Source organism: Manis pentadactyla, chromosome 8, assembly GCF_030020395.1.
Source record: "Manis pentadactyla isolate mManPen7 chromosome 8, mManPen7.hap1, whole genome shotgun sequence".
In the NCBI taxonomy this organism is placed as follows: Eukaryota; Metazoa; Chordata; class Mammalia; order Pholidota; family Manidae; genus Manis; species Manis pentadactyla.
In genome coordinates, this window is record NC_080026.1 from 125,278,337 (window position 1) to 125,292,410 (window position 14,074).

The 14,074-nt window shown below is 44.8% G+C and overlaps 1 protein-coding gene and 1 long non-coding RNA gene across 14 annotated transcripts in view; both read right to left on the minus strand.

The window, feature by feature from the left end:
* ABLIM1 (actin binding LIM protein 1) overlaps positions 1 to 14,074 on the minus strand; it is a 283,881-nt gene that overhangs the window by 64,867 nt on the left and 204,940 nt on the right. The window lies entirely within an intron of this gene.
* On the minus strand, positions 91 to 10,127 carry LOC130684660 (uncharacterized). The gene is made up of 3 exons (XR_008999030.1): positions 9,955 to 10,127; positions 3,212 to 3,416; positions 91 to 3,052 (listed from the first exon to the last, which is right to left on the minus strand). It is a non-coding gene; the product is annotated as an uncharacterized LOC130684660 (long non-coding RNA).

The following is a 14,074-nucleotide window of genomic DNA, read 5'->3' on the forward strand; positions in this document are numbered from 1 at the left end:
AAAAATTCTTTTTGTACCTCCCTCATCTCTTTCTGGAATAGTCCAATTTCCTGCAGTTTTTCTCCTAGTGCATTTTTTAGCAAAGAGCAATTTTTAATTCTTTCAGTATGCAATAAACAGGTCATCTGCAGAAAATACTCCTAATTCTCAGCAGAAAACCCATCAATATTCTCCAATATTCCCTTCCAGCTGCTTATTGCATCAAAGTTTAAAGGCCTTCCTATCCTGTTGGAACAACTAGTTCCCCCTCTGCCACATTCTCAAACTTGAAGAAAGTGGCATCACTTTTTTATCAGCAAACTATCTCCAGTGGACAGACGCTCTCTCAGTGCCTTCCTGGAGCAGAAAGGCCGGTTTGAGCAAATCAATCCAATGTGACTGATGTCCTCATTCCTCATAAGAGGAAAGGGAGGCAGACAAGGGAATGACAAGTGACAAGAAGGCAGAGACTGGAGTTTGTTACTGCGAGCCAAGGAATGCCTGGGCTACCAGCAGCGGGAGGAGGCAGGAAGGGTCCTCCCCTAGACACCTCAGAGTGAGCTGGCCCTGCTGACACCCTAACTGCAGACTCCAGCCGCCGGAACTGTGCGAGAATACATTTCTGCTGTTTTTATTTCTGTGAAATACTTTACAGCACTTTGTTGGGGCTGCCCCAGGACATGAATCTAGCTGGCGTGAGGTGGGTTTCTGTCTTGAGTGCCCAAAGGTGCTATTATAGTGTCAGAAGTGAGCAGGCATTCCTCCATTGCAAAACTTAAAAAGTGCCTTGGGCGACACAAGAGGCAAGCTGTTTCCTCAAACTATTAAAAGCAGATCACATACCTGCCACCATCCTTTATTTTTGCATGAATGTTACTTTCTCCTGAGAAATTATACAAATAGATGGTACTGGTTATGCTGGCCTCGCATTGGATACAAACTTGGGAACCCAGCGATTCATGTTGGTTAATTCAGGGAACGTGCCATTGACCTGAGGGCACACAGTGAGTGGGCACCGGTGAGCTAAGTGCTCCCAGGGAATCACAAAAGACAGTTTATTCTGCTTCCTTTTCAATTAAAGTATCAGATACACAAACACGTTTCTCATTAGCCTCTTACTTTGCTGAACTCCTTAAGGAAATTCCTAGAAGTCTCACAGTTCTGGCTGGTGCTTTTCTGAGGCTGAATGAGAGCTAGACTTGCAAATGAGTGACAGCAGATGCCATCCCTGGGTTTCTGGGTTCTCCTCCAAGATTAGGGCTGCTGATCATGGAGAGAATGGCTTTTGCCCCTTTCTGCATAAACAGGAGGAAAAGCCTGAGATGGAACACTCCTGGTTTTAGACAGAGGAAATGGAGTGGGTTGAATTGTGGTGCTTACAAGGTATGTCCTCCTGGGACCTCAGAATATACCCTTGTTTGGAACAAGGGTTTCTGCAGATATAATTAAGGTAAGAATCTTGAGGTTGTGTCATCCTGGATGAGAGTGGGCCCTAAATCCAACAGCATCTGTGTAAGAAAGGAAAAGGAGACACAGACCCAGAGAAGGGGCAACGGGCAGATGGAGGCAAAGGTTGGAATGACACAGCTGCCAGCCAGGGCGCTCCCAGGAACCACCAGAAGCCAGGGGAGAGCATGGGACAGGTTGCCCATCAGAGCTTCTGGAAGGAACCATCCCTGCTGATACCCTGATACCAGTTGTCTGGCCCCTGGAACTTTGAGAGACTATCAGTTTGAAGCCACCAAGTTTGTGGTACTTTGTTACAGAAGCTCTAGGAAACTAAGATGGAACAGCTTGCACACAGACTTAAAGAGAGGACAGTGTGGTGTGGGCCTATCCTTACTCACCATGACTCACAATCTACAGCATTACAAAAAACTTGGAATTTTCAAGACTTCACAGAAATCTCATAATCAACCATGATGGTAACCCTAAAATTTGTTCTGAACCCTAATGGTCATGCAAAATCATTTATTAACTCACTACTTGCACACAGTGCTGGGCTGGGAGTAAGTTAGGCTGAAGCAAGCCCCCCCCTTTACTCTGTGGGGAATACAGAGTGGTACCCAGACACACAGGGCATGGTGCAGCAAACAAGACATCATCTTTAACTGTCTGCCAGGAATCATTTAAATATATAGTTACATGTTTTTTGTATGTGGCATGATTTCTTGGTGGAAGGTAAAAAATGAGGCCACTATGTAGCTATTATAAAGAAGTCATAATCCAGTGACTGTAATGGGGCATGTGGGGGGCACTTGATAATAGGGAGAGTCTAGTAACCGTATGTTGTTCAAGTAATTGTACATTAACGATATAAAAAAAAAAGAATTCATAATCTATAAGCATAGACCCTGAGTCACTGCCAAGCAAAGGAAACTGTAGCATATGCATAATATGGCTATAGTTGTATAAAAAAGAGTATGTACCCTCCCACATATATCTGTGCACAGGAAATGGGAGAAAGGCAAGATACAGAACTGCGCATTTTGTATATGACAAAATTTATGTGACTAAACTCATATTTGCTAACACTTCTGTGCATGTCAGGGAAATTACAGACCAGACTCTCAACAATAGCTATCTCTGGGGAGTGGGATTGGGGAGTTAATGGAGGATGTTTTCTTTTATCTTATACCAGGGCTGGAAAACCATAGCCTGTGGGCTAAATCTGGCCCATAGCCTGCTTTTGTAAATAAAGCTTTATTGTAATGCAGCCATGCCCGTCTAGTGGCACGGTGTCCCAAGCTGCTCTGGCCCTGCAATAGAAGGGCTGAGTAGCTGAGACAGAGACAGTATAGTTCACAAAGATGAAAATATTTACTATCTGGTTCATTATAGAAAGAGTTTGCTGCCCTCTGCCTCATATGATTCTATACTGTGGTTATTTGTTTATTCATGTTTATTTACAGTGAGCACACATTACTTTGTAAGGAAAACTTTAAGTTGTCTGCTTGGACAGCGGCAGGGGATCCCTGGACAATCACCAGCAATCTTCCTGGAAACAGCTGGGAACTCTGGAGTTTTTAGGTGGAGAAGAAAGGATCTAATGGCCTGGGAAAGGGAAGGTGTTCTAAAAACGAAGAAAATACGCAAGAAGGTTTGAGCAAGACCTTCTCAAATATCCACTGAAAGCCCAGAAGAGAAATCCACTCAGTGGCCTAGCACCTTGCTTCTACATAATGGCTTCAATACCCCACAGGCCTTTTGGAGATACCCGCTCTCCGCTTACAATAAGCAGAGAAGCCCCTGAAGGCTGAGTCTGGGAGTGTTGGGGGCGGTGGACGACTGAGCTCTCTGCAGTCTGCTTCGGCGCTCTCACCCACGGGCTGGGTTTTTCTGGGTCTCAGTGTCTTAAAGTTTGAGAAGGTCAGACTAGATTAAATCTGTGGAACTTCTGTGCCATGATAGTTCTTGGAGTCTTGAGCAAGAACTACCTTTAACACAGAAAGGCAGGTGGAGAAGAGATCTTTCTGGTTGGAGCAAGGCCAGGTTCAGGAAGCAGCCAACTGAGTTGCAGCCCTTGTTGCTGTGAGTTCAGATTAGGCAAGGCCCCGGTGACCAAGTGGCTCTAGGCTGGGAGTGGCATAAGTGAACAATTAACCTGTCAGAAACTCCTTTCCAATATTCTCACTGCACACTAAGTTATATTGCAAATCACAGCACATATTTATTAGTGAGGACATCCAAGGCCATTATGCTGTCTGAGGAACTGTGTTAAGCTCAAGTTCCTCCAGTGTGGCTCAGGGGTGGTTACAGGGCCAGTAAGAGGTGGTGTTCTTTGTGGTGGGGAGAGAAGCTGGATGGCGCATTGGAGGTCATGCACCGACGCCCCCATGTGCCACAGCCAAGCACTTCTCAGCAGTCCTTCCCCCAGCCCCCCAAGCTGGAGGGCCTTCGGAGTTTCCTCACATCCACAAATAGCATGTGGGCACCACCTTCCTGCTCCCACCGAGGAAAATGGGAAGCAGCCGGGTTGGCCCCAAACCTGGGTGAAACTTGGTTATGAGCCAAGGAAAGCTCTGGCGGACCAGCGTGACCAGGCTGCGGACTCTGCCCTGTGAGCGTCGTCATCGGGACTCGTTGCGTGCTGGAAAATTCAAGCCACCAGACAATGAGTGACCTGCCCCAGCAGCCCAACGCAGGCTGCCTGGTTCCACCCAAAGGCTCCTGCCATGGATGTGGAAACCTCTGTACACGAGCACAGTAAACAGTTTCTGCCTCAACTCTGTGTAGAGACAGCAGTTCTCTCACCTCAGAATGGGCCTACAGAATCAGGTGTACGTGTAAGCAAAGGAATCTGATCTTGGCCTTCTTCAGCACTGGAATATCCTAGGGCCAAACTCATCAAGACTGGTGTCAAGGGAAGGCAGGCAATTGGAAGTACTTGGTTATATTAAAGATACAGAAGAAATGCTTACACATCTACATTTTAAGGCTATTCCCTAGTCTTTTTCATTTGAAGCTTCTACCTATGGCTGGTATGGCATTTTTCTTGGTTTAAGCTTCACATTCTAAGGGAAATCAGTGTAATGCTGGGAGGATATGAAAGGGAAACTGATTCCTAGGGCTGCCCAGTGGAACCACCTCGGTTAAAGTACATACATGTGACTCAACAGCAGCTGAACTTTTTACTAGTAGATCTGCTTATGTAAAGAAAATGAGAGCTTAAACAATCAATTAAGCCCTATCAGTTAAAAAGTGACTTAAGATACGTCAGCTAGTTATCCCTTAGAGATAGATGAATAAGCTCATATTTATAATAGTTATAGGACATTACAGGTATTACAAATATTTATAAGCTCACATAATAAAGAAGAGGGAGATGAGGTCTTAGTTCTCATTTATTTGGCAAAGCCTGTGGTAGACCTTGGGAGTCAGCCAGCAGACACCTGGGAAGGAGGAGAAAAGGGCCAGATAATATGGGCTTTGAATGGAGACATCTTGGGTCCAAATCCCAGTCCTGCCAGTAATCACCTGTACACCCTCAGGCAGCTGCTCTCAGCCCCAGTTTCCTTTTTTGCAAAACAAAGATGAGCGTAATATTCACAGATGTGCATGTTGTAGATAAAAGGACTCTATGAGATAGGTTTATGTAGTGCTAAGACAGTTAGAACAATAACCACCACCATAACCACCCTTTAGTAGATACTCTATACCCTGCAGAGGTTAAGGGGGGCTGACCCACAAACAGATGACTGCAACAGGATAAGACTCTCAGCGTAAGGGGCCAAGTGAGGAGGGCATGGAGAGAAATCATCCAAGACTTCTGTGCTGGGGAGTCAGGGAGCTGTCACAGAGGGGGAGCACTTACATTCAAAGGTGAGGAGTGGTTTATCAGGCAGACAGCCACTGTTCCTCCCTTTCTTTCTCCATCCCACCCTCCCCATCCATCCATTCATTTACCTTCCATAAGATAACATTTCAGGTGCTGGGAATATGGCAGCACCTGTCATGTTTAGATTCTAGAAGCGGGTGACACACAAAAGCTATGTGTACAAACACAGAAGAATTTCAGATCATTGGGAAAAAAGTGCTACAAAGATAAAACAGGGCTGGGGATGGAAGACGACCTGGGGGTCGGGTAGTGGGAGGCAGCTTGGGCCGGGTGAAGGAGGAGGCCTGCCCAAGGAGTCACAGGCAGGCTGAATCTTAAGGACACCGATACCTGGGGGAGAATGTTCCAGGCAGAGGGACAGTGAGTGGAAAGACCCTGAGATGCAAAGAGCGAGTGCCTGAGGGACAGAAAGACGGCTAGTGGGGCTGGAGTGAAGGAGGGGGAGAGACGTAGGTGGCTTGGGGGCAGGGATAGGGGCTTAATCACAGAGAGCTGTGTCAGCCAAGGTAAGGTTTTTCGATAGGTTTTTATGACTGAGGTTTAGGAGTCAAAGCAAAAAACCCAGTCAAACACTCCCCCCACCCCAACCCCTTAGGCTTTAAAACTCTTTATAAAGCACAAAAGAAGACTGGAAATGTCTACCCCACCCTCACCAAGTTCTTAGGCCCTAAACTTTGTAATGTAAGAACCAACAGTTCTTTAATCTGCTGCCAGGCCAGATACACTTTGCATCCTAAATAAGCTGCCAAAGCAAAGCAGAAAGCTGGATTCAAACTTCGTTAGAGGATGTCCTCAACTTTGCAGAACACACTTCTCTGTCTTTTCAAGTATGTTTATTTGGACAAGGTATACGGATATAAGCACGGATGCAAAGAGCCAGCTGCAGAGAACCAAGACAAACTAATGGGATGAATAAATAATCACTTACTCTTAAATAGGAGTAGGGAAAGATAAAAGCAGTCTTAAGTGTAAGCAAACATTTCTGCTTCAGCTAATGTTTATGAGCAAAAAAACGACCTCATCGTGAAAGCAAGCTGAAGACGCAGACACATATTTGCCAAAAACATTCTGGGCTTGGTGACCACATAAAGCGGCAGGGTTTGTCCCCTCTGTTATTAAGGCCCCCTCACCCCAGGGCAGCACCTTCATTAAGCCTGTGCAGTTTGAGGTGCTGGGTAAACACATACAAGGTGCCCCACTTAGAAAAATGGAGCTGAGGTCAGTCTATGAACTTCAGAGTGAAGAACATGCTTGGCTTATTTCTCTCTATATATAGCACCTTTACATCCTGTATATTCAAGAAAAGTTCCCATTTCAAGTCATCTGCCTCATCTGGACCCCCCCTTGTCCTGCTACCTGGTGCAGGGAATGTGGGTCCTTAGGAACAGCTCCCTTCTGATTTCCTGGAAGATATTCTCAATCCTCTAAGACTTCATACTAGGGTATACAGAGAAAACAATATATATTTTTTCATTTGTGATCTATGAGTTTTTTCTTTTCACTGTATAATTTTCTTAAAAACAAAGAGACTGGGGGTGTTATGCCTTTGTGTCAAATCCTAGGGGTTGGTACATTCTTTATTTTATTGAATCCATGAGGCCATTGTAGTGTGGGGGGCTTTAAATAATAGACGTTTAATTTCAGGGCCTCATGAAGAAAAATTTATAAAGCCCTGTCTCCCAAATCCTACAACCCACAGACCCACTTTTCCTGTATCCTTAAAAGATTGCTCTGATAATCCCTCAAACATTAAAAGCAGCTTGGATGGGGATTAGATTTATAGTTTTGAAAAAAAAATATGCAGAACAATGTGGGCAGGACACAGGTTGCAAACATGTGAGCTTCTTGCAGACCAGGCTCCTGGGTGGTCTCTCTATGGGATTCACTGACATTCATTTGTTTTTTTTTATTCACTTTTTTATTAAACTACTGAGCAACCAATACGAGTAGGCATAGGCACTGTGCCACATCCTGGGGATAAAATGGGCCTAAAACACCAGTGTTCTCTGCATCCATGGATCCGAGATCTAGAGGATGAGGCGGTGAATTTTAATAATGAGGAAATGCTGCTGATAGAGCCCATGGCACGTGATATGTTGGTGACTTCAGGTAGAGGTAAAAGGACAGTTTGCCTCACCATCAAAAGCAGAAGAAGTAGCCTTTGAAAACACTATGGACCAGTGCAACTCCATCGGCAAGAATGGACTTCAACAAGTAGAGGCATTTCCCAATAATGTCTGGCCAATGCCACTTGCCATCTCCTGCCCAAGCCGGGCTGGACGGGAGTCCCCTACAGAGTGCCCTGTCTCATCCTGTTGGGTGGCAGCTCCTGGACATCATGGGGCTCAGTGCAACATACCATGTTCTCGGAGAAACCCTGTGACAAGGTCACATACATGACTCGGTTATAAGAGAGAACTCCTTTATGAGCTTGTGACATCTAAGGCTCTGACTGCAGCACGGGCCCACCAAAAGGACAAAGAGGGGAACTGAGCAAAACTAGCTTCAGATGTTTTGTACCAATATTTGCTAACTTTTTCTTCACTTTGTAATCTATTAACCTAGAGAGCAAAGAAGCGGTAGCATATGCTAAAGGCGTAAGAACATTTCTAAATGGGAAAAAGTCCTGCCACTGACTTCACTGTTATCTGCAGATTGGGAAAAGGTTGTGACTATTCTATTTCATGGACAAAATGAGACCCAATTCTAAGAAAAATCAGAAAGTTTGAGACTCACTGGTAAAGAAGGGAAAAGAAAAAAAGAAATGAAAGCACGTAGCTGCAGGTTCCAAAGAAAAAAAACAAAACAAAAGTTTACAGTTAATTATTTGCTTTATAAAATGGACTATTATGAGATTTTTTTTTAAACAGAGTATATTCCCAGGATGCACTTAAGAAAGGATTCAACTTAGAAAAATTTGATTACTATACAACCAAGGCACTGTACCAAACAAGGGGAGCGGCCAGAGCAGAATATATATCCAGAATGGTGCTTCACCCCTCTTCCCCCACCAAGCCCAGAACGTGATTTCGAACAAAAACAAACCAAAATAAAAACCAAAATGGTCAGGGCAAAAAATAATTGTATTGTCACTGTTCCCTCAACTCGGACACCTCCCTTGGGGCCTGGCCTCCAGGCTCACAGCCTTCTCTTCCTTGTCATTTAGCGGGTAGAGGCCAGGGATGCTGGTAAACATCCCACAAGACAGCCCCATGACATAGAACCATTCTGTCCAAAATGTCACTGTGCTGAAGGTGAGAAACTCCGGCCTACATGAGGTGAAATCCTGATGGTCCCTCTATAGAGTTAGGGAACAAGGAGGGTTTAGAACTTTTCCAACCTTTTAAATTAGCTATTATTTAGTCAGAAGGAAACACCTGCAAACCTCTGTTCTCATGAGATGATAGTCCCTGGACCAGCTGGACAAGCCACTGATGCAAGAGTTAAACTCATTGACACATGAAGATGCCTAAGCAACCACGAAAACACTTGGTCACAACTTGAGTTCAAAGTGCCATGAGAAGAGGCTTAGCGAGCCTCACACTTGGTCTTAAAAAGCCTTCTCCATAGTCATTTATACCAATAAGCCATGGCAAATTCACCTATTCTGGAAGTACGTAGGCAGCCACCAGGCCTTTTGATCCATTATAGACTGGCAACAATTATATTCTAATGACTTATTTTCACTTGTCAGAACCTGTTCGGGTAACTTAAATGACTTCCCCTCATACGGTCTCAGGGAAAACAGTCTGAGTTTTCTTTTAAATCCCCTATCCCAGTGCAGTGAGAGATGAAGCCGCTACAGCGACCACATTCTTGTTGATTTTGGGCCAGACTCAAGTTTTTTTCCTAAAATCATAAATCTATTTCTTTTACAGCTGAGATGATTTTTCTCATTTCATTCCTCCTTTAGTGCTACCACCGTACATTTTAAAGCTTTTTTTCTTCTAAAAATTAAACTGTAGAGTGTAATAACTAGGCTTTTAGAAAACCTTTTTATTAAAAAGGCAAAAATCTCTAGGTTTCTTTCCTTTCATGCTTAAAGGTGGCGGGGGGATTATCAAGTTTTTTCAACCTGTAACTGTAACCAGATATGAATAATACCCAAACGTTTGCTTCCTCATTTTCATTCATGGAGCCCTTCTTAAAGCAAACCCCACCCTCCCACATCTACAGTAACAGATTAATCTACTCAATTCCCCGCTCAGTCAAATCCCCCAAGTAGGACTCCAACGTCCTTTCATCTCAAATATCAGTTCCACAGAGATCCCCAAACCACAGGAGAGACGCAACAATCTGAAAGCCACCCCCTCTTTTCAATTTGGGGGTAGTAGCCTGAAAAAATACAAACGTTGTTTAAAAGGTCAATAAACTAGAATTTTCAAATAACCCGCCTATCCTGCATTCCTCTCGTACTTTATCAACAAAGAAAGTAGCCACAGTATTTCATTTTGTATCATAAGAAAAACAAGAAGTTTAAGTAAAATGTATTCCAAGCCAAACCTGTGGCTTCTGTCGCCTGCAGTCAGCAGACCACATCTGGAGGACCCTCGGGGTCTCCAGCGTCACCATGGAGCCCAGGAAATCTCCCATCTACCCTGCAAAGCAAAGGACACTTCGTGCAATGCCTGCTTTACCTTTGGCCAGGGCTCCTTTTCTCCAATTTCTGCTCCTTGGGGGTGCTGAGCTGGGAACACCTCTGGGTTTCAAACTCAGAACCCAGCGAGGAGGCTTGTAAATGGCAGACCTCAGCAGGACAGGCTGCAGCTCCCTGCCCGCCTGCCCGCCTTAGTTACATAAGAGGGCTTCTCTCTGAAGCTACGCAAACAAGACGTGCATCTCCCTAAAGACACACTCAAGAAAAAAGAACAGCAGGCTAGGCGCTCTCACGCCTGCCTCCCTCTCCTCGCTGTACTTGGCTAGTTAAACACACCAGAAACCACTATGGGCCAGTCCATGTCTCCACAGAAAGGAGGGGTGTAGGTTTTCTTTTTTAAAGGCAGGTGGGGAAAGTACCATTTTACATCCGCTCACAATTGTCTGCAATGTTAAGTCTGACAGTAATTGTCCCTGAGGCAGAGACTTGCATTGAAACCAGATTCTCATGCTTTTTACACATCTTTCTTGGATTTAAGATGATGGGAAGGTATACAACTGAGCACAGCTCTCTAAAGCTGACACCTTCTCTCCCAAGTCACTGCATCTGAGGCACACGTTATGGAATCCTTTGTGTAAGTATAATAAAACTGAGTGCAACTTGATTTTGTTTTCATTAGTTCTTCAGAGTTTTCATATTCATAATTTTGGGGGGGAATATAACTAGAAAATGGCTTTGCTTATCATGCTTCCTTGATTCCTATTTTTGGTACCATTCATATTGTGCTTTCTTTGCAGCAAAAAATACATTCAAGATACTTTATGCACATTACATCATTGTCAACTAAATCATCCTGCAGAAATCCCAGATGAGCCAGTGACAGAAGGAGAAGCCACAGGCTCTTCATATATGTAAACACAGAGAAAGAGCCCGAGCCGTCTGCTGTGGCAGCACTGCATGTTTTCATGTACCCCTTTCTCAGGATGAGGGAAGGATTCTGTTACCACCCTTGGCGTTTTTAACAAGATTAAAGTGATTTAAGGAAATATTTCTTGGAGTTTATTGCCTATAAAGATCAGCAAATGAAAAGACCCTTTGTGTGTATGTAGAATCTAAGCTGGTTTGGAAGCTTTAATCCCAAACACTGTTGAAGAAGTGTAAGGCTTCTAGCAACACAGCAGTGCTTCCAAAGTGGGGAGGAAGCTACTGGATTGCACATTCAATTATTACAGGGGGTTAACCGATTTTCTAGTGCACTTCTCTTCTGGGGGTCAAAAGCCTCCATGAATGCGCCTCATCACATGCTTGTAGGGCCAGTTTCCCCCAGTGTGATCTGTAGCTCCTCCCCACTACCACCATCACCCAGAGCAGGGTGGCAATGTTAACATGCAGATCCCAGACCGCGGCCTGCACCCCCTGAATCAGAATCTCTGGGTGAGAGTTGGGCATCTGTATTTTAAACAAGAGATACAGGTAGTTCTTATGCACAGAGGTTTTAGGACCCCAGCCTTGGCTGGTAAAACCAATCAGGTTCTATGCCTTTTGCTTCTTTGAGCTCAGAACTTTGCCTCCAGTGTGTGACGTTAGCAGGCAGCCGAGTGTTTGTCAAAAGAGTGAAGGGGTCTTATTCAGTCATAAGAAGAAAACAAATCCTACCATTTGCAACAACATGGATGGAGCTAGAGGGTATTATACTCAGTGAAATAAGCCAGGCAGAAAAAGACAAGTACCAAATGATTTCACTCGTGAAGGGCCCCCACCCATAAGATGGTGAAATTCCTGCTTCTCTTCCGGGTCCTCGATTCCCGCCGGTGCCATCTGAACCCCAATCACCCCTTGCCCCCCTAATCCCAGCACCTAGCCAATAGCCACCAGCCCTGTATAAGTAACACCACAATCACCCCATGCCCCTTCCTATATAACCCAGCACCTTTCCCTAATAAAGCGGAATTCTCCGGTGAATTGCTGCTGTGTGTTGCTCATTTCCTTTCAACTCGTATGTGGAGTATAAGAACAAAGAAAAAACTGAAGGAACAAAACAGCAGCACAATCACAGAACCCAAGAATGGACTAACAGTTACCAAAGGGAAAGGGACTGGGGAGAATGGGAGGGAAAGGAGGGATAAGGGTGGGGAAAAAGAAAGGGGGTAATACGATTAGCATGTATAGTGGCGGGGCGGGTGGGCACGGGGAGGGCTCTGCAACAACACAGAGAAGACAAGTAGTGATTCCACAACATCTTACTATGCTGATGGACAGTGACTGTAATGGGGTTTGTGGTGGGGACTTGTGAAAGGGGGAGCCTGGTAAACATAATGTTCTTCATGTAATTGCAGATTAATAATACCAAAAAAAAAAAAAAAAGGAGTGAAGGGGTCCCTTGTTACCAAGGAAAAAGGGGAACTCAACCCAGCTACCAGTCACGTGGCTGGAAGTATTCAGGCATTAGAGCTGGGACTGCTGCTCCCCAGACTCATCTCCTTTCTGCTCTATTATATTTAGAGTATTGGCTCCCCTTTCAGATTTTATTTACTTAACCACCTTGATAGAGATGGTTCTTCCAGGATAGAGAGAAAGAGGATGGTTCATCTTCAAATGGACCAAACAAATTTCCAAATGTGTGAGTTTCCAAGTGAAAAGGGCTGAAAATCATCACCATGGGGAGTCAGGGGGCCGAGACATCTACCTGGTTGGACAGCAGTTGAGAGGGCCTTCTTGTCGACCTGCCTTTTGTACATCCACATGACTATGATTTTGGGAAAGAAAGTGAAGAGTAAAGAATGAATACATGGGCCCAGGAGCCTGGCTGAGGTGATGGCAATGTTCTAAGATTGGACTGTGATGGTGGCTGTAAACCTGTATGTTTATCAAAGATCACTGATTAGCACACTTACCAAACCCAAATTAACACTGAATCACACACAAATCAAACTTGGGTGAATTATAAGGTATGCAAATAAAGGTGCTGCTAATAAAGGGGGTAGTTGCTTCAAATCTGTCCTGAGGGGACTCAGTGCTATAGCAAGGAACTGATAAGAGCCGCTTTGACAGCCCATAGAAACATGAGAAATGTCTTTATTATCATACTAAACACTGAGGAAGGCCTCACCTGGGGACATGTGCCAGGCATGCTGCAGAACAATGAAACAGAACAGCACTAAGCTTCCAGAAGTCCCTACAACACAGATCCTACTCTCGTGGATGCAGTAGATTGAATTTATGGGCACATATATGTGAATATTTAAAATTAATTTAAGAAATTTTTCAGCCAAAGCATTAATATGACTATTAACTTGTACATAGGAAATAATCACATAAAACTACATCAGAGAGTAAATAGATTGGGGTGAGCCTGACACCTTCATTCAAACAGGAAAGTGTGAGCTCATTCAAAATACTGGGCTTTTCGAAATTTGTTTCTTCATTTATAAAATGAAGGAAATGGGGGGAAAAAAACTTCTTGAAGCACTGTTTGTCAGGCAGTGCCCCAGATGACTCACTGATAATCTGATTTAAGCCTTTAAGAGGTAAATATGGTGATCCACATTTTACAGATGAGGATGGGATGGCTCAGAGAGTTTAGACAACTTGTGAACCATTATTTAGCTCCAAGCTTAGCTACTGGAATAAAATACTGGTGTGACTGGTTCTATCAGTTCTTTCCACTAACCACTCCTTTCTCCCTCCCTCTTTACCCAAGGCCACTTCAGGCTCTGAAATTCCAGCTTCTACGTTTCCAAGATGCCTGCAACTTCAAGTTTTGCTGCAGGGCTGTGAAAACAGGTAGTTTGTACACAGTTTTCTCTTGCAAGGCCACTCCAAAATGTCCTGTTGTGGGGTGGGGGTGGGGGCGTGAATTACCGTGCCAGTTCATTTCCGCTGGGCTGGATGGGCACCAGCCTGAACCATCCCTCCTCCTGACCAGCTGGCCAACTCTAAGCAGGTCCATCTGCTGTAATTGGCAGTAACACCCCTCCCAAGGTGGGAAGCGGTGAGGCCCCCGAAGCAAGCAGGTTCAGGTGGAAAATGAAGTAGGAGGAAGCCTGTTCCCAGGGGGACAGGCTGCAGGGCAACATGGCTGCCTGGGGCCCAGGGGACCAGATGCTCCCCTTTGCCCTGGAGCATTCACCATCTCTGGGGTCTCTTGGGGAGCTCATATC